The sequence below is a fragment of the Ambystoma mexicanum genome (assembly GCF_040938575.1).
Source record: "Ambystoma mexicanum isolate Mex_15411 chromosome 12 unlocalized genomic scaffold, UKY_AmexF1_1 Mex_chr12_unloc.1, whole genome shotgun sequence".
Lineage (NCBI taxonomy): Eukaryota > Metazoa > Chordata > Amphibia > Caudata > Ambystomatidae > Ambystoma > Ambystoma mexicanum.
The window spans coordinates 5,731,283-5,756,059 of record NW_027182322.1 but is presented as its reverse complement, the minus strand read 5'-3'; the positions used below and the strand labels follow the sequence as shown (position 1 = coordinate 5,756,059).

The window sequence follows — 24,777 nt, the reverse complement described above, 5'->3', positions numbered from 1 at the left end:
CGCCACAGTATAAAAAAGCCTAGCACACCTCATGATTGGACTAAGAAATTCCTGTCATTTAGTTGGAAATGATTTTCCCATTATCCCCAAAAACTCCTCACTGTGTCTAAGAACGCTTTTTTTCACAGGACAATACAGATCAGATTGACTTGAAAGGTCCTTTCACGCGACTACAGAATGCCTCTCATTCCACTAAAAGATACGCCAGTGCCTACAATAGCCTAGGACTAGACTATGAGTCCCAATGTAGAAAGACCACAAGTCCACAGATATGCCTGTTTATTTAAACATCTGTATTATCATCAGCGTGTGACTGTAAAGGCGGGACCTCGCGCTCTCTGTAACGCGCTCCATTGGCAACATCAGTTAAATGTCGTTGGTTCAATCCCTCGCGGATGTTGTTTTTATTCCCATTTGTAACTGGGAAATACTGTCGCTGCAATACATATGTCTTAATCAAGCTAGTGGTTATTGACGTAAATGGCAGTGTTATAATGTTTCATGTACTGCAAATGTCACCACATAATGCGCTCTTAATTAGATTTGGTTGAAATACATTACAGTCACCCGATGAAAAAGTGTGCAGAGAGCATTAAAGAAACAAAAGGTTCATAACAGTAACAGGACATATCGAATTGTTTCAGTCCTCCACAGAGATTGCCAATGTATTAATGGAAATTCTAAAATATCTGCCCAACTGCCGTGACATTGCCTCACCGCAATGCCGTGACTCGGATTCGAACCGAGGTTGCTGCGGCCACAACGCAGGGTACTAACCACTATACTATCACAGCGAGCTACTTGGGCTGCTACCATGTGACGTTCCAACTCTATCATAAGCTGTACTCCATCTGTGATGTCATGACTCATGTTTGAATTAAAGGTTGGTTGTGATGTTATCCATGAGAATAAGTGGACACCTGATCCCCAGTCACTTATTAAAGATCTCAATAATCAAGTCAGAATCCAAATGAAAGTCATCAAAGTGGAGCCAATTAGAAATAATATAGTTACACAAACCTGGCAATGGTGCGGCAGCCAGGGCCGATAATGGCCCGCCAGCCTGAGAGCAGGAAAGTGTGAGAGCAGTGATGGTCTTGTGAGAGTTTACAGCTGTTATTGACCCTGTCCCCTTCCATTGCAGAGTTTTCTCCCTATAAGAAGTGCAGAGGCTCCCTCCGGGTGCTAATAGTAAATTTATTTTTTTGCGCAGGAGAAGTGCTCTTCACCAATTGCACGTGCCAAATCACCCGAAGGCCACCACCATAAAATTCAGGCATTCATGTTCATGCGTCCTCCATGTTATGTCCTTATAAAGGGATGCATGTTCATGATGACTCCATGTCATTCCTGCATACAAGGATGCATGTTATTGCCGCCTCGTTCTCTTGGCTTCATACAGGGATTTTATCTCCTCCCTGTCTCACCCTCATGCAGGGATGCATGACCAATGCTCCTTCCCTTCTCGCCCGCATACATGGATGCACGTTCATGTCTCTTCGTTCTCTCTGCTTCATACGGGGATTTTATCTCCTCCCTGTCTCACCCTCAGGAAGGGATGCATGACCAATGCTCCTTCCCGTCTCGCCCGCATACATGGATGCACGTTCACGCCTCCTCCTTCTCTCTGCTTCATACGGGGATCATATCTCCTCCCTGTCTCACCCTCATGCAGGGATGCATGACCAATGCTCCTTCCTGTCTCGCCCGCATACATGGATGCACGTTCACGCCTCCTCCTTCTCTCGTCTTCATACGGGGATCATATCTCCTCCCTGTCTCACCCTCATGCAGGGATGCATGACCAATGCTCCTTCCCTTCTCGCCTGCATACATGGATGCACGTTCACGCCTCCTCCTTCTCTCGGCTTCAAAAGGGGATCATATCTCCTCCCTGTCTCACCCTCATGCAGGGATGCATGACCAACGCTCCTTCCTGTCTCGCCCGCATACATGGATGCACGTTCACGCCTCCTCCTTCTCTCGGCTTCATACGGGGATCATATCTCCTCCCTGTCTCACCCTCATGCAGGGATGCATGACCAATGCTCCTTCCCTTCTCGCCTGCATACATGGATGCACGTTCACGCCTCCTCCTTCTCTCGGCTTCATACGGGGATCATATCTCCTCAATGTCTCACCCTCACTTCCAACATGTGTAACTTCTTGTTCTCTTTGACGTCTGGGGCATGGGTGGCTACTGCACAGCTCTAGATGTCGCCCACCTGCAAGGTGCTATGGAAAGCACTTTTCCACATTGGACGTGCTATATTAACCCCCTCTCCCCAAATACAATAAAAATAAAGAAATATATGTGCTTCCATAATGTCTACCTTCTAATGTTTCATATGTGTAAGCAATTGTCCTCCTCCTGACCACATTCTAAAACTATGTGCAAATTGTTCCTTCCATAAACTGTCACTTCCTTGGCCCTTTATTTATAATGACTGTTATACTCTCTCTCTTTCCGCCACAGTATAAAAAAGCCTAGCACACCTCATGATTGGACTAAGAAATTCCTGTCATTTAGTTGGAAATGATTTTCCCATTATCCCCAAAAACTCCTCACTGTGTCTAAGAACGCTTTTTTTCACTTGACAATACAGATCAGATTGACTTGAAAGGTCCTTTCACGCGACTACAGAATGCCTCTCATTCCACTAAAAGATACGCCAGTGCCTACACTAGCCTAGGACTAGACTATGAGTCCCAATGTAGAAAGACCACAAGTCCACAGATATGCCTGTTTATTTAAACATCTGTATTATCATCAGCGTGTGACTGTAAAGGCGGGACATCGCGCTCTCTGTAACGCGCTCCATTGGCAACATCAGTTAAATGTTGTTGGTTCAATCCCTCGCGGATGTTGTTTTTATTCCCATTTGTAACTGGGAAATACTGTCGCTGCAATACATATGTCGTAATCAAGCTAGTGGTTATTGACGTAAATGGCAGTGTTATAATGTTTCATGTACTGCAAATGTCACCACATAATGCGCTCTTAATTAGATTTGGTTGAAATACATTACAGTCACCTGATGAAAAAGTGTGCAAAGAGCATTAAAGAAACAAAAGGTTCATAACAGTAACAGGACATATCGAATTGTTTCAGTCCTCCACAGAGATTGCCAATGTATTAATGGAAATTCTAAAATATCTGCCCAACTGCCGTGACATTGCCTCACCGCAATGCCGTGACTCGGATTCGAACCGAGGTTGCTGCGGCCACAACGCAGAGTACTAACCACTATACGATCACAGCGAGCTACTTGGGCTGCTACAATGTGACGTTCCACCTCTATCATAAGCTGTACTCCATCTGTGATGTCATGACTCATGTTTGAATTAAAGGTTGGTTGTGATGTTATCCATGAGAATAAGTGGACACCTGATCCCCAGTCACTTATTTAAGATCTCAATAATCAAGTCAGAATCCAAATGAAAGTCATCAAAGTGGAGCCAATTAGAAATAATACAGTTACACAAACCTGGCAATGGTGCGGCAGCCAGGGCCGATAATGGCCCGCCAGCCTGAGAGCAGGAAAGTGTGAGAGCAGTGATGGTCTTGTGAGAGTTTACAGCTGTTATTGACCCTGTCCCCTTCCATTGCAGAGTTTTCTCCCTATAAGAAGTGCAGAGGCTCCCTCCGGGGTGCTAATAGTACATTTATTTTTTTGCGCAGGAGAAGTGCTCTTCACCAATTGCACGTTCCAAATCACCCGAAGGCCACCACCATAAAATTCAGGCATTCATGTTCATGCGTCCTCCATGTTATGTCCTTATAAAGGGATGCATGTTCATGATGACTCCATGTCACACCTGCATACAAGGATGCATGTTCATGCCGCCTCGTTCTCTTGGCTTCATACAGGGATTTTATCTCCTCCCTGTCTCACCCTCATGCAGGGATGCATGACCAATGCTCCTTCCCTTCTCGCCCGCATACATGGATGCACGTTCATGTCTCCTCGTTCTCTCGGCTTCATTCGGGGATTTTATCTCCTCCCTGTCTCACCCTCAGGAAGGGATGCATGACCAATGCTCCTTCCCGTCTCGCCCGCATACATGGATGCACGTTCACGCCTCCTCCTTCTCTCGGCTTCATAGGGGGATCATATCTCCTCCCTGTCTCACCCTCATGCAGGGATGCATGACCAATGCTCCTTCCTGTCTCGCCCGCATACATGGATGCACGTTCACGCCTCCTCCTTCTCTCGGCTTCATACGGGGATCATATCTCCTCCCTGTCTCACCCTCATGCAGGGAGGCATGACCAATGCTCCTTCCCTTCTCGCCTGCATACATGGATGCACGTTCACGCCTCCTCCTTCTCTCGGCTTCATAGGGGGATCATATCTCCTCCCTGTCTCACCCTCATGCAGGGATGCATGACCAATGCTCCTTCCCTTCTCGCCTGCATACATGGATGCATGTTCACGCCTCCTCCTTCTCTCGGCTTCATAGGGGGATCATATCTCCTCCCTGTCTCACCCTCATGCAGGGATGCATGACCAATGCTCCTTCCCTTCTCGCCCGCATACATGGATGCACGTTCATGTCTCCTCGTTCTCTCGGCTTCATTCGGGGATTTTATCTCCTCCCTGTCTCACCCTCAGGAAGGGATGCATGACCAATGCTCCTTCCCGTCTCGCCCGCATACATGGATGCACGTTCACGCCTCCTCCTTCTCTCGGCTTCATAGGGGGATCATATCTCCTCCCTGTCTCACCCTCATGCAGGGATGCATGACCAATGCTCCTTCCTGTCTCGCCCGCATACATGGATGCACGTTCACGCCTCCTCCTTCTCTCGGCTTCATACGGGGATCATATCTCCTCCCTGTCTCACCCTCATGCAGGGAGGCATGACCAATGCTCCTTCCCTTCTCGCCTGCATACATGGATGCACGTTCACGCCTCCTCCTTCTCTCGGCTTCATAGGGGGATCATATCTCCTCCCTGTCTCACCCTCATGCAGGGATGCATGACCAATGCTCCTTCCTGTCTCGCCCGCATACATGGATGCATGTTCACGCCTCCTCCTTCTCTCGGCTTCATACGGGGATCATATCTCCTCCCTGTCTCACCCTCATGCAGGGATGCATGACCAATGCTCCTTCCCTTCTCGCCTGCATATATGGATGCACGTTCACGCCTCCTCCTTCTCTCGGCTTCATACGGGGATCATATCTCCTCAATGTCTCACCCTCACTTCCAACATGTGTAACTTCTTGTTCTCTTTGACGTCTGGGGCATGGGTGGCTACTGCACAGCTCTAGATGTCGCCCACCTGCAAGGTGCTATGGAAAGCACTTTTCCACATTGGACGTGCTATATTAACCCCCTCTCCCCAAATACAATAAAAATAAAGAAATATATGTGCTTCCATAATGTGTACCTTCTAATGTTTCATATGTGTAAGCACATTGTCCTCCTCCTGACCACATTCTAAAACTATGTGCAAATTGTTCCTTCCATAAACTGTCACTTCCTTGGCCCTTTATTTATAATGACTGTTATACTCTCTCTCTTTCCGCCACAGTATAAAAAAGCCTAGCACACCTCATGATTGGACTAAGAAATTCCTGTCATTTAGTTGGAAATGATTTTCCCATTATGCCCAAAAACTCCTCACTGTGTCTAAGAACGCTTTTTTTCACAGGACAATACAGATCAGATTGACTTGAAAGGGCCTTTCACGCGACTACAGAATGCCTCTCATTCCACTAAAAGATACGCCAGTGCCTACAATAGCCTAGGACTAGACTATGAGTCCCTATGTAGAAAGACCACAAGTCCACAGATATGCCTGTTTATTTAAACATCTGTATTATCATCAGCGTGTGACTGTAAAGGCGGGACCTCGCGCTCTCTGTAACGCGCTCCATTGGCAACATCAGTTAAATGTCGTTGGTTCAATCCCTCTCGGATGTTGTTTTTATTCCCATTTGTAACTGGGAAATACTGTTGCTGCAATACATATGTCTTAATCAAGCTAGTGGTTATTGACGTAAATGGCAGTGTTATAATGTTTCATGTACTGCAAATGTCACCACATAATGCGCTCTTAATTAGATTTGGTTGAAATACATTACAGTCACCCGATGAAAAAGTGTGCAAAGAGCATTAAAGAAACGAAAGGTTCATAACAGTAACAGGACATATCGAATTGTTTCAGTCCTCCACAGAGATTGCCAATGTATTAATGGAAATTCTAAAATATCTGCCCAACTGCCGTGACATTGCCTCACCGCAATGCCGTGACTCGGAATCGAACCGAGGTTGCTGCTGCCACAACGCAGAGTACTAACCACTATACGATCACATCAAGCTACTTGGGCTGCTACAATGTGACGTTCCACCTCTATCATAAGCTGTACTCCATCTGTGATGTCATGACTCATGTTTGAATTAAAGGTTGGTTGTGATGTTATCCATGAGAATAAGTGGACACCTGATCCCCAGTCACTTATTTAAGATCTCAATAATCAAGTCAGAATCCAAATGAAAGTCATCAAAGTGGAGCCAATTAGAAATAATATAGTTACACAAACCTGGCAATGGTGCGGCAGCCAGGGCCGATAATGGCCCGCCAGCCTGAGAGCAGGAAAGTGTGAGAGCAGTGATGGTCTTGTGAGAGTTTACAGCTGTTATTGACCCTGTCCCCTTCCATTGCAGAGTTTTCTCCCTATAAGAAGTACAGAGGCTCCCTCCGGGGTGCTAATAGTACATTTATTTTTTTGCGCAGGAGAAGTGCTCTTCACCAATTGCACGTGCCAAATCACCCGAAGGCCACCACCAAAAAATTCAGGCATTCATGTTCATGCGTCCTCCATGTTATGTCCTTATAAAGGGATGCATGTTCATGATGACTCCATGTCACACCTGCATACAAGGATGCATGTTCATGCCGCCTCGTTCTCTTGGCTTCATACAGGGATTTTATCTCCTCCCTGTCTCACCCTCATGCAGGGATGCATGACCAATGCTCCTTCCCTTCTCGCCCGCATACATGGATGCACGTTCATGTCTCCTCGTTCTCTCGGCTTCATACGGGGATTTTATCTCCTCCCTGTCTCACCCTCAGGAAGGGATGCATGACCAATGCTCCTTTCCGTCTCGCCCGCATACATGGATGCACGGTCACGCCTTCTCCTTCTCTCGGCTTCATACGGGGATCATATCTCCTCCCTGTCTCACCCTCATGCAGGGATGCATGACCAATGCTCCTTCCTGTCTCGCCCGCATACATGGATGCACGTTCACGCCTCCTCCTTCTCTCGGCTTCATACGGGGATCATATCTCCTCCCTGTCTCACCCTCATGCAGGGATGCATGACCAATGCTCCTTCCCTTCTTGCCTGCATACATGGATGCACGTTCACGCCTCCTCCTTCTCTCGGCTTCATACGGGGATCATATCTCCTCCCTGTCTCACCCTCATGCAGGGATGCATGACCAATGCTCCTTCCTGTCTCGCCCGCATACATGGATGCACGTTCACGCCTCCTCCTTCTCTCGGCTTCATACGGGGATCATATCTCCTCCCTGTCTCACCCTCATGCAGGGATGCATGACCAATGCTCCTTCCCTTCTCGCCTGCATACATGGATGCACGTTCACGCCTCCTCCTTCTCTCGGCTTCATACGGGGATCATATCTCCTCAATGTCTCACCCTCACTTCCAACATGTGTAACTTCTTGTTCTCTTTCACGTCTGGGGCATGGGTGGCTACTGCACAGCTCTAGATGTCGCCCACCTGCAAGGTGCTATGGAAAGCACTTTTCCACATTGGACGTGCTATCTTAACCCCCTCTCCCCAAATACAATAAAAATAAAGAAATATACGTGCTTCCATAATGTCTACCTTCTAATGTTTCATATGTGTAAGCACATTGTCCTCCTCCTGACCACATTCTAAAACTATGTGCAAATTGTTCCTTCCATAAACTGTCACTTCCTTGGCCCTTTATTTATAATGACTGTTATACTGTCTCTCTTTCCGCCACAGTATAAAAAAGCCTAGCACACCTCATGATTGGACTAAGAAATTCCTGTCATTTAGTTGGAAATGATTTTCCCATTATCCCCAAAAACTCCTCACTGTGTCTAAGAACGCTTTTTTTCACAGGACAATACAGATCAGATTGACTTGAAAGGTCCTTTCACGCGACTACAGAATGCCTCTCATTCCACTAAAAGATACGCCAGTGCCTACAATAGCCTAGGACTAGACTATGAGTCCCATTGTAGAAAGACCACAAGTCCACAGATATGCCTGTTTATTTAAACATCTGTATTATCATCAGCGTGTGACTGTAAAGGCGGGACCTCGCGCTCTCTGTAACGCGCTCCATTGGCAACATCAGTTAAATGTCGTTGGTTCAATCCCTCGCGGATGTTGTTTTTATTCCCATTTGTAACTGGGAAATACTGTCGCTGCAATACATATGTCTTAATCAAGCTAGTGGTTATTGACGTAAATGGCAGTGTTATAATGTTTCATGTACTGCAAATGTCACCACATAATGCGCTCTTAATTAGATTTGGTTGAAATACATTACAGTCACCCGATGAAAAAGTGTGCAAGGAGCATTAAAGAAACAAAAGGTTCATAACAGTAACAGGACATATCGAATTGTTTCAGTCCTCCACAGAGATTGCCAATGTATTAATGGAAATTCTAAAATATCTGCCCAACTGCCGTGACATTGCCGTGACTCGGATTCGAACCGAGGTTGCTGCGGCCACAACGCAGAGTACTAACCACTATAAGATCACTGCGAGCTACTTGGGCTTCTACAATGTGACGTTCCACCACTATCATAAGCTGTACTCCATCTGTGATGTCATGACTCATGTTTGAATTAAAGGTTGGTTGTGATGTTATCCATGAGAATAAGTGGACACCTGATCCCCAGTCACTTATTTAAGATCTCAATAATCAAGTCAGAATCCAAATGAAAGTCATCAAAGTGGAGCAAATTAGAAATAATATAGTTACACAAACCTGGCAATGGTGCGGCAGCCAGGGCCGATAATGGCCCGCCAGCCTGAGAGCAGGAAAGTGTGAGAGCAGTGATGGTCTTGTGAGAGTTTACAGCTGTTATTGACCCTGTCCCCTTCCATTGCAGAGTTTTCTCCCTATAAGAAGTGCAGAGGCTCCCTCCGGGGTGCTAATAGTACATTTATTTTTTTGCGCAGGAGAAGTGCTCTTCACCAATTGCACATGCCAAATCACCCGAAGGCCACCACCATAAAATTCAGGCATTCATGTTCATGCGTCCTCCATGTTATGTCCTTATAAAGGGATGCATGTTCATGATGACTCCATGTCACACATGCATACAAGGATGCATGTTCATGCCGCCTCGTTCTCTTGGCTTCATACAGGGATTTTATCTCCTCCCTGTCTCACCCTCATGCAGGGATGCATGACCAATGCTCCTTCCCTTCTCGCCCGCATACATGGATGCACGTTCATGTCTCCTCGTTCTCTCGGCTTCATACGGGGATTTTATCTCCTCCCTGTCTCACCCTCAGGAAGGGATGCATGACCAATGCTCCTTTCCGTCTCGCCCGCATACATGGATGCACGTTCACGCCTCCTCCTTCTCTCAGCTTCATACAGGGATCATATCTCCTCCCTGTCTCACCCTCATGCAGGGATGCATGACCAATGCTCCTTCCCTTCTCGCCTGCATACATGGATGCACGTTCACGCCTCCTCCTTCTCTCGGCTTCATACGGGGATCATATCTCCTCCCTGTCTCACCCTCATGCAGGGATGCATGACCAATGCTCCTTCCTGTCTCGCCCGCATACATGGATGCACGTTCATGTCTCCTCGTTCTCTCGGCTTCATACGGGGATTTTATCTCCTCCCTGTCTCACCCTCAGGAAGGGATGCATGACCAATGCTCCTTCCCGTCTCGCCCGCATACATGGATGCACGTTCACGCCTCCTCCTTCTCTCAGCTTCATACAGGGATCATATCTCCTCCCTGTCTCACCCTCATGCAGGGATGCATGACCAATGCTCCTTCCCTTCTCGCCTGCATACATGGATGCATGTTCACGCCTCCTCCTTCTCTCGGCTTCATACGGGGATCATATCTCCTCAATGTCTCACCCTCACTTCCAACATGTGTAACTTCTTGTTCTCTTTGACGTCTGGGGCATGGGTGGCTACTGCACAGCTCTAGATGTCGCCCACCTGCAAGGTGCTATGGAAAGCACTTTTCCACATTGGACGTGCTATATTAACCCCCTCTCCCCAAATACAATAAAAATAAAGAAATATATGTGCTTCCATAATGTCTACCTTCTAATGTTTCATATGTGTAAGCACATTGACCTCCTCCTGACCACTCTCTAAAACTATGTGCAAATTGTTCCTTCCATAAACTGTCACTTCCTTGGCCCTTTATTTATAATGACTGTTATACTGTCTCTCTTCCGCCACAGTATAAAAAAGCCTAGCACACCTCATGATTGGACTAAGAAATTCCTGTCATTTAGTTGGAAATGATTTTCCCATTATCCCCAAAAACTCCTCACTGTGTCTAAGAACGCTTTTTTTCACAGGACAATACAGATCAGGTTGACTTGAAAGGTCCTTTCACGCGACTACAGAATGCCTCTCATTCCACTAAAAGATACGCCAGTGCCTACAATAGCCTAGCACTAGACTATGAGTCCCAATGTAGAAAGACCACAAGTCCACAGATATGCCTGTTTATTTAAACATCTGTATTATCATCAGCGTGTGACTGTAAAGGCGGGACCTCGCGCTCTCTGTAACGCGCTCCATTGGCAACATCAGTTAAATGTTGTTGGTTCAATCCCTCGCGGATGTTGTTTTTATTCCCATTTGTAACTGGGAAATACTGTCGCTGCAATACATATGTCTTAATCAAGCTAGTGGTTATTGACGTAAATGGCAGTGCTATAATGTTTCATGTACTGCAAATGTCACCACAGAATGCGCTCTTAATTAGATTTGGTTGAAATACATTACAGTCACCCGATGAAAAAGTGTGCAAAGAGCATTAAAGAAACAAAAGGTTCATAACAGTAACAGGACATATCGAATTGTTTCAGTCCTCCACAGAGATTGCCAATGTATTAATGGAAATTCTAAAATATCTGCCCAACTGCCGTGACATTGCCTCACTGCAATGCCGTGACTCGGATTCGAACCGAGGTTGCTGCGGCCACAACGCAGAGTACGAACGCAGAGTACTAACCACTATACGATCACAGCGAGCTACTTGGGCTGCTACAATATGACATTCCACCTCTATCATAAGCTGTACTCCATCTGTGATGTCATGACTCATGTTTGAATTAAAGGTTGGTTGTGATGTTATCCATGAGAATAAGTGGACACCTGATCCCCAGTCACTTATTTAAGATCTCAATAATCAAGTCAGAATCCAAATGAAAGTCATCAAAGTGGAGCCAATTAGAAATAATATAGTTACACAAACCTGGCAATGGTGCGGCAGCCAGGGCCGATAATGGCCCGCCAGCCTGAGAGCAGGAACGTGTGAGAGCAGTGATGGTCTTGTGAGAGTTTACAGCTGTTATTGACCCTGTCCCCTTCCATTGCAGAGTTTTCTCCCTATAAGAAGTGCAGAGGCTCCCTCCGGGGTGCTAATAGTACATTTATTTTTTTGCGCAGGAGAAGTGCTCTTCACCAATTGCACGTGCCAAATCACCCGAAGGCCACCACCATAAAATTCAGGCATTCATGTTCATGCGTCCTCCATGTTGTGTCCTTATAAAGGGATGCATGTTCATGATGACTCCATGTCACACCTGCATACAAGGATGCATGTTCATGCCGCATCGTTCTCTTGGCTTCATACAGGGATTTTATCTCCTCCCTGTCTCACCCTCATGCAGGGATGCATGACCAATGCTCCTTCCCTTCTCGCCCGCATACATGGATGCACGTTCATGTCTCCTCGTTCTCTCGGCTTCATACGGGGATTTTATCTCCTCCCTGTCTCACCCTCAGGAAGGGATGCATGACCAATGCTCCTTCCCTTCTCGCCCGCATACATGGATGCACGTTCACGCCTCCTCCTTTTCTCGGCTTCATACGGGGATCATATCTCCTCCCTGTCTCACCCTCATGCAGGGATGCATGACCAATGCTCCTTCCTGTCTCGCCCGCATACATGGATGCACGTTCACGCCTCCTCCTTCTCTCGGCTTCATACAGGGATCATATCTCCTCCCTGTCTCACCCTCATGCAGGGATGCATGACCAATGCTCCTTCCCTTCTCGCCTGCATACATGGATGCACGTTCACGCCTCCTCCTTCTCTCGGCTTCATACGGGGATCATATCTCCTCCCTGTCTCACCCTCATGCAGGGATGCATGACCAATGCTCCTTCCTGTCTCGCCCGCATACATGGATGCATGTTCACGCCTCCTCCTTCTCTCGGCTTCATACGGGGATCATATCTCCTCCCTGTCTCACCCTCATGCAGGGATGCATGACCAATGCTCCTTCCCTTCTCGCCTGCATACATGGAGGCACGTTCACGCCTCCTCCTTCTCTCGGCTTCATTCGGGGATAATATCTCCTCAATGTCTCACCCTCACTTCCAACATGTGTAACTTCTTGTTCTCTTTGACGTCTGGGGCATGGGTGGCTACTGCACAGCTCTAGATGTCGCCCACCTGCAAGGTGCTATGGAAAGCACTTTTCCACATTGGACGTGCTATATTAACCCCCTCTCCCCAAATACAATAAAAATAAAGAAATATATGTGCTTCCATAATGTCTACCTTCTAATGTTTTATATGTGTAAGCACATTGTCCTCCTCCTGACCACATTCTAAAACTATGTGCAAATTGTTCCTTCCATAAACTGTCACTTCCTTGGCCCTTTATTTATAATGACTGTTATACTCTCTCTCTTTCCGCCACAGTATAAAAAAGCCTAGCACACCTCATGATTGGACTAAGAAATTCCTGTCATTTAGTTGGAAATGATTTTCCCATTATCCCCAAAAACTCCTCACTGTGTCTAAGAACGCTTTTTTTCACAGGACAATACAGATCAGATTGACTTGAAAGGTCCTTTCACGCGACTACAGAATGCCTCTCATTCCACTAAAAGATACGCCAGTGCCTACAATAGCCTAGGACTAGACTATGAGTCCCAATGTAAAAAGACCACAAGTCCACAGATATGCCTGTTTATTTAAACATCTGTATTATCATCAGCGTGTGACTGTAAAGGCGGGACCTCGCGCTCTCTGTAACGCGCTCCATTGGCAACATCAGTTAAATGTCGTTGGTTCAATCCCTCGCGGATGTTGTTTTTATTCCCATTTGTAACTGGGAAATACTGTTGCTGCAATACATATGTCTTAATCAAGCTAGTGGTTATTGACGTAAATGGCAGTGTTATAATGTTTCATGTAATGCAAATGTCACCACATAATGCGCTCTTAATTAGATTTGGTTGAAATACATTACAGTCACCCGATGAAAAAGTGTGCAAAGAGCATTAAAGAAACAAAAGGTTCATAACAGTAACAGGACATATCGAATTGTTTCAGTCCTCCACAGAGATTGCCAATGTATTAATGGAAATTCTAAAATATCTGCCCAACTGCCGTGACATTGCCTCACCGCAATGCCGTGACTCGGATTCGAACCGAGGTTGCTGCGGCCACAACGCAGAGTACTAACCACTATACTATCACGGCGAGCTACTTGGGCTACTACGATGTGACGTTCCACCTCTGTCATAAGCTGTACTCCATCTGTGATGTCATGACTCATGTTTGAATTAAAGGTTGGTTGTGATGTTATCCATGAGAATAAGTGGACACCTGATCCCCAGTCACTTATTTAAGATCTCAATAATCAAGTCAGAATCCAAATGAAAGTCATCAAAGTGGAGCCAATTAGAAATAATATAGTTACACAAACCTGGCAATGGTGCGGCAGCCAGGGCCGATAATGGCCCGCCAGCCTGAGAGCAGGAAAGTGTGAGAGCAGTGATGGTCTTGTGAGAGTTTACAGCTGTTATTGACCCTGTCCCCTTCCATTGCAGAGTTTTCTCCCTGTAGGAAGTACAGAGGCTCCCTCCGGGGTGCTAATAGTACATTTATTTTTTTGCGCAGGAGAAGTGCTCTTCACCAATTGCACGTGCCAAATCACCCGAAGGCCACCACCATAAAATTCAGGCATTCATGTGCATGCGTCCTCCATGTTATGTCCTTATAAAGGGATGCATGTTCATGATGACTCCATGTCACACCTGCATACAAGGATGCATGTTCATGCCGCCTCGTTCTCTTGGCTTCATACAGGGATTTTATCTCCTCCCTGTCTCACCCTCATGCAGGGATGCATGGCCAATGCTCCTTCCCTTCTCGCCCGCATACATGGATGCACGTTCATGTCTCCTCGTTCTCTCGGCTTCATACGGGGATTATATCTCCTCCCTGTCTCACCCTCAGGAAGGGATGCATGACCAATGCTCCTTCCCGTCTCGCCTGCATACATGGATGCACGTTCACGCCTCCTCCTTCTCTCGGCTTCATACGGGGATCATATCTCCTCCCTGTCTCACCCTCATGCAGGGATGCATGACCAATGCTGCTTCCTGTCTCGCCCGCATACATGGATGCACGTTCACGCCTCCTCCTTCTCTCGGCTTCATACAGGGATCATATCTCCTCCCTGTCTCACCCTCATGCAGGGATGCATGACCAATGCTCCTTCCCTTCTCGCCCGCATACATGGATGCACGTTCATGCCTCCTCCTTCTCTCGGCTTCATACGGGGATCATATCTCCTCCCTGTCCCACCCTCATGCAGGGATGCATGACCAATGCTCCTTCCTGTCTCGCCCGCATACATGGATGCACGTTCACGCCTCCTCCTTCTCTCGGCTTCATACGGGGATCATATCTCCTCCCTGTCTCACCCTTATGCAGGGATGCATGACCAATGCTCCTTCCCTTCTCGCCTGCATACATGGATGCACGTTCACGCCTCCTCCTTCTCTCGGCTTCATACGGGGATCATATCTCCTCCCTGTCTCACCCTCATGCAGGGATGCATGACCAATGCTCCTTCCTGTCTCGCCCGCATACATGGATGCACGTTCACGCCTCCTCCTTCTCTCGGCTTCATACGGGGATCATATCTCCTCCCTGTCTCACCCTCATGCAGGGATGCATGACCAATGCTCCTTCCCTTCTCGCCTGCATACATGGATGCACGTTCACGCCTCCTCCTTCTCTCGGCTTCATACGGGGATCATATCTCCTCAATGTCTCACCCTCACTTCCAACATGTGTAACTTCTTGTTCTCTTTGACGTCTGGGGCATGGGTGGCTACTGCACAGCTCTAGATGTCGCCCACCTGCAAGGTGCTATGGAAAGCACTTTTCCACATTGGACGTGCTATATTAACCCCCTCTCCCCAAATACAATAAAAATAAAGAAATATATGTGCTTCCATAATGTCTACCTTCTAATGTTTCATATGTGTAAGCACATTGTCCTCCTCCTGACCACATTCTAAAACTATGTGCAAATTGTTCCTTCCATAAACTGTCACTTCCTTGGCCCTTTATTTATAATGGCTGTTATACTGTCTCTCTTTCCGCCACAGTATAAAAAAGCCTAGCACACCTCATGATTGGACTAAGAAATTCCTGTCATTTAGTTGGAAATGATTTTCCCATTATCCCCAAAAACTCCTCACTGTGTCTAAGAACGCTTTTTTTCACAGGACAATACAGATCAGATTGACTTGAAAGGTCCTTTCACGCGACTACAGAATGCCTCTCATTCCACTAAAAGATACGCCAGTGCCTACAATAGCCTAGGACTAGACTATGAGTCCCAATGTAGAAAGACCACAAGTCCACAGATATGCCTGTTTATTTAAACATCTGTATTATCATCAGCGTGTGACTGTAAAGGCGGGACCTCGCGCTCTCTGTAACACGCTCCATTGGCAACATCAGTTAAATGTCGTTGGTTCAATCCCTCGCGGATGTTGTTTTTATTCCCATTTGTAACTGGGAAATACTGTCGCTGCAATACATATGTCTTAATCAAGCTAGTGGTTATTGACGTAAATGGCAGTGTTATAATGTTTCATGTACTGCAAATGTCACCACATAATGCGCTCTTAATTAGATTTGGTTGAAATACATTACAGTCACCCGATGAAAAAGTGTGCAAAGAGCATTAAAGAAACAAAAGGTTCATAACAGTAACAGGACATATCGAATTGTTTCAGTCCTCCACAGAGATTGCCAATGTATTAATGGAAATTCTAAAATATCTGCCCAACTGCCGTGACATTGCCTCACCGCAATGCCGTGACTCGGATTCGAACCGAGGTTGCTGCGGCCACAACGCAGAGTACTAACCACTATACGATCACGGCGAGCTACTTGGGCTGCTACAATGTGACGTTCCACCTCTATCATAAGCTGTACTCCATCTGTGATGTCATGACTCATGTTTGAATTAAAGGTTGGTTGTGATGTTATCCATGAGAATAGGTGGACACCTGATCCCCAGTCACTTATTTAAGATCTCAATAATCAAGTCAGAATCCAAATGAAAGTCATCAAAGTGGAGCCAATTAGAAATAATATAGTTACACAAACCTGGCAATGGTGCGGCAGCCAGGGCTGATAATGGCCCGCCAGCCTGAGAGCAGGAAAGTGTGAGAGCAGTGATGGTCTTGTGAGAGTTTACAGCTGTTATTGACCCTGTCCCCTTCCATTGCAGAGTTTTCTCCCTATAAGAAGTGCAGAGGCTCCCTCCGGGGTGCTAATAGTACATTTATTTTTTTGCGCAGGAGAAGTGCTCTTCACCAATTGCACGTGCCAAATCACCCAAAGGCCACCACCAAAAAATTCAGGCATTCATGTTCATGCGTCCTCCATGTTATGTCCTTATAAAGGGATGCATGTTCATGATGACTCCATGTCACACCTGCATACAAGGATGCATGTTCATGCCGCCTCGTTCTCTTGGCTTCATACAGGGATTTTATCTCCTCCCTGTCTCACCCTCATGCAGGGATGCATGACCAATGCTCCTTCCCTTCTCGCCCGCATACATGGATGCACGTTCATGTCTCCTCGTTCTCTCGGCTTCATACAGGGATTTTATCTCCTCCCTGTCTCACCCTCAGGAAGGGATGCATGACCAATGCTCCTTCCCGTCTCGCCCACATACATGGATGCACGTTCACGCCTCCTCCTTCTCTCGGCTTCATACGGGGATCATATCTCCTCCCTGTCTCACCCTCATGCAGGGATGCATGACCAATGCTCCTTCCTGTCTCGCCCGCATACATGGATGCACGTTCACGCCTCCTCCTTCTCTCGGCTTCATACGGGGATCATATCTCCTCCCTGTCTCACCCTCATGCAGGGATGCATGACCAATGCTCCTTCCCTTCTCGCCTGCATACATGGATGCACGTTCACGCCTCCTCCTTCTCACGGCTTCATACGGGGATCATATCTCCTCCCTGTCTCACCCTCATGCAGGGAGGCATGACCAATGCTCCTTCCTGTCTCGCCCGCATACATGGATGCACGTTCACGCCTCCTCCTTCTCTCGGCTTCATACGGGGATGATATCTCCTCCCTGTCTCACCCTCATGCAGGGATGCATGACCAATGCTCCTTCCCTTCTCGCCTGCATACATGGATGCACGTTCACGCCTCCTCCTTCTCTCGGCTTCATACGGGGATCATATCTCCTCAATGTCTCACCCTCACTTCCAACATGTGTAACTTCTTGTTCTCTTTCACGTCTGGGGCATAGGTGGCTACTGCACAGCTCTAGATGTCGCCCACCTGCAAGGTGCTATGGAAAGCACTTTTTCACATTGGACGTGCTATATTAACCCCCTCTCCCCAAATACAATAAAAATAAAGAAATATATGTGCTTCCATAATGTCTACCTTCTAATGTTTCATATGTGTAAGCACATTGTCCTCCTCCTGACCACATTCTAAAACTATGTGCAAATTGTTCCTTCCATAAACTGTCACTTCCTTGGCCCTTTATTTATAATGACTGTTATACTGTCTCTCTTTCCGCCACAGTATAAAAAAGCCTAGCACACCTCATGATTGGACTAAGAAATTCCTGTCATTTAGTTGGAAATGATTTTCCCATTATCCCCAAAAACTCCTCACTGTGTCTAAGAACGCTTTTTTTCACAGGACAATACAGATCAGATTGACTTGAAAGGTCCTTTCACGCGACTACAGAATGCCTCTCATTCCACTAAAAGATACGCCAGTGCCTACAATAGCCTAGGACTAGACTATGAGTCCCAATGTAGAAAGACCACAAGTCCACAGATATGCCTGTTTATTTAAACATCTGTATTATCATCAGCGTGTGACTGTAAAGGCGGGACCTCGCGCTCTCTGTAACGCGCTCCATTGGCAACATCAGTTAAATGTCGTTGGTTCAATCCCTCGCGGATGTTGTTTTTATTCCCATTTGTAACTGGGAAATACTGTCGCTGCAATACATATGTCTTAATCAAGCTAGTGGTTATTGACGTAAATGGCAGTGTTATAATGTTTCATGTACTGCAAATGTCACCACATAATGCGCTCTTAATTAGATTTGGTTGAAATACATTACAGTCACCCGATGAAAAAGTGTGCAAAGAGCATTAAAGAAACAAAAGGTTCATAACAGTAACAGGACATATCGAATTGTTTCAGTCCTCCACAGAGATTGCCAATGTATTAATGGAAATTCTAAAATATCTGCCCAACTGCCGTGACATTGCCTCACTGCAATGCCGTGACTCGGATTCGAACCGAGGTTGCTGCGGCCACAACGCAGAGTACTAACCACTATATGATCACGGCGAGCTACTTGGGCTGCTACAATGTGACGTTCCACCTCTATCATAAGCTGTACTCCATCTGTGATGTCATGACTCATGTTTGAATTAAAGGTTGGTTGTGATGTTATCCATGAGAATAAGTGGACACCTGATCCCCAGTCACTTATTTAAGATCTCAATAATCAAGTCAGAATCCAAATGAAAGTCATCAAAGTGGAGCCAATTAGAAATAATATAGTTACACAAACCTGGCAATGGTGCGGCAGCCAGGGCCGATAATGGCCCGCCAGCCTGAGAGCAGGAAAGTGTGAGAGCAGTGATGGTCTTGTGAGAGTTTACAGCTGTTATTGACCCTGTCCCCTTCCATTGCAGAGATTTCTCCCTATAAGAAGTGCAGAGGCTCCCTCCGGGGTGCTAATAGTACATTTATTTTTTTGTGCAGGAGAAGTGCTCTTCACCAATTGCACGTGCCAAATCACCCGAAGGCCACCACCATAAAATTCAGGCATTCATGTTCATGCGTCCTTCATGTTATGTCCTTATTAAGGGATGCATGTTCATGATGACTCCATGTCACACCTGCATACATGGATGCATGTTCATGCCGCCTCGTTCTATTGGCTTCATACAGGGATTTTATCTCCTCCCTGTCTCACCCTCATGCAGGGATGCATGACCAATGCTCCTTCCCTTCTCGCCCGCATGTTATGTCCTTATTAAGGGATGCATGTTCATGATGACTCCATGTCACACCTGCATACATGGATGCATGTTCATGCCGCCTCGTTCTATTGGCTTCATACAGGGATTTTATCTCCTCCCTGTCTCACCCTCATGCAGGGATGCATGACCAATGCTCCTTCCCTTCTCGCCCGCATACATGGATGCACGTTCATGTCTCCTCGTTCTCTCGGCTTCATACGGGGATTTTATCTCCTCCCTGTCTCACCCTCAGGAAGGGATGCATGACCAATGCTCCTTCCCGTCTCGCCTGCATACATGGATGCACGTTCACGCCTCCTCCTTCTCTCGGCTTCATACGGGGATCATATCTCCTCCCTGTCTCACCCTCATGCAGGGATGCATGACCAATGCTCCTTCCTGTCTCGCCCGCATACATGGATGCATGTTCACGCCTCCTCCTTCTCTCGGCTTCATACAGGGATCATATCTCCTCCCTGTCTCACCCTCATGCAGGGATGCATGACCAATGCTCCTTCCCTTCTCGCCTGCATACATGGATGCACGTTCACGCCTCCTCCTTCTCTCGGCTTCATACGGGGATCATATCTCCTTCCTGTCTCACCCTCATGCAGGGATGCATGACCAATGCTCCTTCCTGTCTCGCCTGCATACATGGATGCACGTTCACGCCTCCTCCTTCTCTCGGCTTCATACGGGGATAATATCTCCTCAATGTCTCACCCTCACTTCCAACATGTGTAACTTCTTGTTCTCTTTGACGTCTGGGGCATGGGTGGCTACTGCACAGCTCTAGATGTCGCCCACCTGCAAGGTGCTATGGAAAGCACTTTTCCACATTGGACGTGCTATATTAACCCCCTCTCCCCAAATACAATAAAAATAAAGAAATATATGTGCTTCCATAATGTCTACCTTCTAATGTTTTATATGTGTAAGCACATTGTCCTCCTCCTGACCACATTCTAAAACTATGTGCAAATTGTTCCTTCCATAAACTGTCACTTCCTTGGCCCTTTATTTATAATGACTGTTATACTCTCTCTCTTTCCGCCACAGTATAAAAAAGCCTAGCACACCTCATGATTGGACTAAGAAATTCCTGTCATTTAGTTGGAAATGATTTTCCCATTATCCCCAAAAACTCCTCACTGTGTCTAAGAACGCTTTTTTTCACAGGACAATACAGATCAGATTGACTTGAAAGGTCCTTTCACGCGACTACAGAATGCCTCTCATTCCACTAAAAGATACGCCAGTGCCTACAATAGCCTAGGACTAGACTATGAGTCCCAATGTAAAAAGACCACAAGTCCACAGATATGCCTGTTTATTTAAACATCTGTATTATCATCAGCGTGTGACTGTAAAGGCGGGACCTCGCGCTCTCTGTAACGCGCTCCATTGGCAACATCAGTTAAATGTCGTTGGTTCAATCCCTCGCGGATGTTGTTTTTATTCCCATTTGTAACTGGGAAATACTGTTGCTGCAATACATATGTCTTAATCAAGCTAGTGGTTATTGACGTAAATGGCAGTGTTATAATGTTTCATGTAATGCAAATGTCACCACATAATGCGCTCTTAATTAGATTTGGTTGAAATACATTACAGTCACCCGATGAAAAAGTGTGCAAAGAGCATTAAAGAAACAAAAGGTTCATAACAGTAACAGGACATATCGAATTGTTTCAGTCCTCCACAGAGATTGCCAATGTATTAATGGAAATTCTAAAATATCTGCCCAACTGCCGTGACATTGCCTCACCGCAATGCCGTGACTCGGATTCGAACCGAGGTTGCTGCGGCCACAACGCAGAGTACTAACCACTATACTATCACGGCGAGCTACTTGGGCTACTACGATGTGACGTTCCACCTCTGTCATAAGCTGTACTCCATCTGTGATGTCATGACTCATGTTTGAATTAAAGGTTGGTTGTGATGTTATCCATGAGAATAAGTGGACACCTGATCCCCAGTCACTTATTTAAGATCTCAATAATCAAGTCAGAATCCAAATGAAAGTCATCAAAGTGGAGCCAATTAGAAATAATATAGTTACACAAACCTGGCAATGGTGCGGCAGCCAGGGCCGATAATGGCCCGCCAGCCTGAGAGCAGGAAAGTGTGAGAGCAGTGATGGTCTTGTGAGAGTTTACAGCTGTTATTGACCCTGTCCCCTTCCATTGCAGAGTTTTCTCCCTGTAGGAAGTACAGAGGCTCCCTCCGGGGTGCTAATAGTACATTTATTTTTTTGCGCAGGAGAAGTGCTCTTCACCAATTGCACGTGCCAAATCACCCGAAGGCCACCACCATAAAATTCAGGCATTCATGTGCATGCGTCCTCCATGTTATGTCCTTATAAAGGGATGCATGTTCATGATGACTCCATGTCACACCTGCATACAAGGATGCATGTTCATGCCGCCTCGTTCTCTTGGCTTCATACAGGGATTTTATCTCCTCCCTGTCTCACCCTCATGCAGGGATGCATGGCCAATGCTCCTTCCCTTCTCGCCCGCATACATGGATGCACGTTCATGTCTCCTCGTTCTCTCGGCTTCATACGGGGATTATATCTCCTCCCTGTCTCACCCTCAGGAAGGGATGCATGACCAATGCTCCTTCCCGTCTCGCCTGCATACATGGATGCACGTTCACGCCTCCTCCTTCTCTCGGCTTCATACGGGGATCATATCTCCTCCCTGTCTCACCCTCATGCAGGGATGCATGACCAATGCTGCTTCCTGTCTCGCCCGCATACATGGATGCACGTTCACGCCTCCTCCTTCTCTCGGCTTCATACAGGGATCATATCTCCTCCCTGTCTCACCCTCATGCAGGGATGCATGACCAATGCTCCTTCCCTTCTCGCCCGCATACATGGATGCACGTTCATGCCTCCTCCTTCTCTCGGCTTCATACGGGGATCATATCTCCTCCCTGTCCCACCCTCATGCAGGGATGCATGACCAATGCTCCTTCCTGTCTCGCCCGCATACATGGATGCACGTTCACGCCTCCTCCTTCTCTCGGCTTCATACGGGGATCATATCTCCTCCCTGTCTCACCCTTATGCAGGGATGCATGACCAATGCTCCTTCCCTTCTCGCCTGCATACATGGATGCACGTTCACGCCTCCTCCTTCTCTCGGCTTCATACGGGGATCATATCTCCTCCCTGTCTCACCCTCATGCAGGGATGCATGACCAATGCTCCTTCCTGTCTCGCCCGCATACATGGATGCACGTTCACGCCTCCTCCTTCTCTCGGCTTCATACGGGGATCATATCTCCTCCCTGTCTCACCCTCATGCAGGGATGCATGACCAATGCTCCTTCCCTTCTCGCCTGCATACATGGATGCACGTTCACGCCTCCTCCTTCTCTCGGCTTCATACGGGGATCATATCTCCTCAATGTCTCACCCTCACTTCCAACATGTGTAACTTCTTGTTCTCTTTGACGTCTGGGGCATGGGTGGCTACTGCACAGCTCTAGATGTCGCCCACCTGCAAGGTGCTATGGAAAGCACTTTTCCACATTGGACGTGCTATATTAACCCCCTCTCCCCAAATACAATAAAAATAAAGAAATATATGTGCTTCCATAATGTCTACCTTCTAATGTTTCATATGTGTAAGCACATTGTCCTCCTCCTGACCACATTCTAAAACTATGTGCAAATTGTTCCTTCCATAAACTGTCACTTCCTTGGCCCTTTATTTATAATGGCTGTTATACTGTCTCTCTTTCCGCCACAGTATAAAAAAGCCTAGCACACCTCATGATTGGACTAAGAAATTCCTGTCATTTAGTTGGAAATGATTTTCCCATTATCCCCAAAAACTCCTCACTGTGTCTAAGAACGCTTTTTTTCACAGGACAATACAGATCAGATTGACTTGAAAGGTCCTTTCACGCGACTACAGAATGCCTCTCATTCCACTAAAAGATACGCCAGTGCCTACAATAGCCTAGGACTAGACTATGAGTCCCAATGTAGAAAGACCACAAGTCCACAGATATGCCTGTTTATTTAAACATCTGTATTATCATCAGCGTGTGACTGTAAAGGCGGGACCTCGCGCTCTCTGTAACACGCTCCATTGGCAACATCAGTTAAATGTCGTTGGTTCAATCCCTCGCGGATGTTGTTTTTATTCCCATTTGTAACTGGGAAATACTGTCGCTGCAATACATATGTCTTAATCAAGCTAGTGGTTATTGACGTAAATGGCAGTGTTATAATGTTTCATGTACTGCAAATGTCACCACATAATGCGCTCTTAATTAGATTTGGTTGAAATACATTACAGTCACCCGATGAAAAAGTGTGCAAAGAGCATTAAAGAAACAAAAGGTTCATAACAGTAACAGGACATATCGAATTGTTTCAGTCCTCCACAGAGATTGCCAATGTATTAATGGAAATTCTAAAATATCTGCCCAACTGCCGTGACATTGCCTCACCGCAATGCCGTGACTCGGATTCGAACCGAGGTTGCTGCGGCCACAACGCAGAGTACTAACCACTATACGATCACGGCGAGCTACTTGGGCTGCTACAATGTGACGTTCCACCTCTATCATAAGCTGTACTCCATCTGTGATGTCATGACTCATGTTTGAATTAAAGGTTGGTTGTGATGTTATCCATGAGAATAGGTGGACACCTGATCCCCAGTCACTTATTTAAGATCTCAATAATCAAGTCAGAATCCAAATGAAAGTCATCAAAGTGGAGCCAATTAGAAATAATATAGTTACACAAACCTGGCAATGGTGCGGCAGCCAGGGCTGATAATGGCCCGCCAGCCTGAGAGCAGGAAAGTGTGAGAGCAGTGATGGTCTTGTGAGAGTTTACAGCTGTTATTGACCCTGTCCCCTTCCATTGCAGAGTTTTCTCCCTATAAGAAGTGCAGAGGCTCCCTCCGGGGTGCTAATAGTACATTTATTTTTTTGCGCAGGAGAAGTGCTCTTCACCAATTGCACGTGCCAAATCACCCAAAGGCCACCACCAAAAAATTCAGGCATTCATGTTCATGCGTCCTCCATGTTATGTCCTTATAAAGGGATGCATGTTCATGATGACTCCATGTCACACCTGCATACAAGGATGCATGTTCATGCCGCCTCGTTCTCTTGGCTTCATACAGGGATTTTATCTCCTCCCTGTC

General features: G+C 46.6%; 6 non-coding genes across 6 annotated transcripts; all 6 read right to left on the bottom strand.

Annotated features, from left to right (window-relative positions):
* Positions 1 to 722: 722 nt before the first annotated feature.
* TRNAH-GUG (transfer RNA histidin (anticodon GUG)) lies at positions 723 to 794 on the bottom strand. The gene has a single exon. It is a non-coding gene; the product is annotated as a tRNA-His (tRNA).
* Positions 795 to 3,190: 2,396 nt separating this feature from the next.
* Positions 3,191 to 3,262, bottom strand: TRNAH-GUG (transfer RNA histidin (anticodon GUG)). Its single transcript has one exon. It is a non-coding gene; the product is annotated as a tRNA-His (tRNA).
* Positions 3,263 to 13,664: 10,402 nt separating this feature from the next.
* TRNAH-GUG (transfer RNA histidin (anticodon GUG)) lies at positions 13,665 to 13,736 on the bottom strand. Its single transcript has one exon. It is a non-coding gene; the product is annotated as a tRNA-His (tRNA).
* Positions 13,737 to 16,372: 2,636 nt separating this feature from the next.
* TRNAH-GUG (transfer RNA histidin (anticodon GUG)) lies at positions 16,373 to 16,444 on the bottom strand. The gene has a single exon. It is a non-coding gene; the product is annotated as a tRNA-His (tRNA).
* A 4,923-nt stretch (positions 16,445 to 21,367) lies between these two features.
* On the bottom strand, positions 21,368 to 21,439 carry TRNAH-GUG (transfer RNA histidin (anticodon GUG)). Its single transcript has one exon. It is a non-coding gene; the product is annotated as a tRNA-His (tRNA).
* Positions 21,440 to 24,075: 2,636 nt separating this feature from the next.
* Positions 24,076 to 24,147, bottom strand: TRNAH-GUG (transfer RNA histidin (anticodon GUG)). The gene has a single exon. It is a non-coding gene; the product is annotated as a tRNA-His (tRNA).
* Positions 24,148 to 24,777: the final 630 nt, after the last annotated feature.